The following is an 846-nucleotide window of genomic DNA, read 5'->3' as shown; positions in this document are numbered from 1 at the left end:
TATGTGATATTTACCTAATTTTTTCTAAATAATTATAGGCAAATAGATTTATACAGAACTGTTATAATATAAAATAGCAATGCAGTTTGAGCCTAGGCATTCTGAATGTTATAATTTTAATCAACATATTTTTAGAATTAAGAAAAATGAATATAACTTCAGTACTTTTTTTTTTTTTAAGGAAATTACCAGAGACATAGAACATTTTTTTTTCTTGTACGACATATTAATTTGCTAGAGTTGCTATAATAAAGTACCACAAACTGAGTGGCTTAAACAACAGAAATTATCTCACAGTCTGGAAGCTAGAAGTCTGAAATCAAGGTGTTATCCACTGGGGGTGATCTAAATCTGTCTTTGCCCCAATGGCACTGAGGGGAGTTCAGTTCTTTACACCAATGCAGTAAAGGATTGTAGATCAGTGTAATTTAGGAAAAGTAAGATTTTTATTTTATTTTTAGGCAAGGCAACCTTATTTTTTATTTTTCACTCCTAAAGCACCTGATCTTCTTTTTACACCTAATGCACCTGGTCTTCCTAGGTGGTCTCCCATCCAAGTACTAACCAGGCCCAACCCTGCTTAGCTTCCGAGATCAGATGGGGTCAGGCTTGTTTGGGATGGCATGGCCATAGACCAGAAAAAGTAAGATATTTTAAAGTATGTTTCAAGAGAGAAACGGTCTTTACCAGACATGGCCATAGCCTCATAGAATTTGCAAAGTAAACCTTATATTGTGGTCATGATGGGTGGTTACAGGGACAGTGCTAGATAATTGGCATGTGAGGTCATTTGAGTAACATTTGGCTGTTATATAATCCTTTGTCTACTGCGCATGCGGTTACTCA

At 35.5% G+C, this 846-nt stretch overlaps 1 pseudogene; it reads right to left on the bottom strand.

Moving 5' to 3' along the window:
* Window positions 1-516: 516 nt before the first annotated feature.
* On the bottom strand, window positions 517-635 carry LOC120589112 (uncharacterized; annotated as a pseudogene).
* Between the last annotated feature and the right edge of the window lie 211 nt (window positions 636-846).

Source organism: Pteropus medius, unplaced genomic scaffold (genome assembly GCF_902729225.1).
Source record: "Pteropus medius unplaced genomic scaffold, Ma_sr-lr_union100, whole genome shotgun sequence".
NCBI classification, from domain to species: Eukaryota; Metazoa; Chordata; class Mammalia; order Chiroptera; family Pteropodidae; genus Pteropus; species Pteropus medius.
This window is presented reverse-complemented; position numbering and strand designations above follow the sequence as displayed.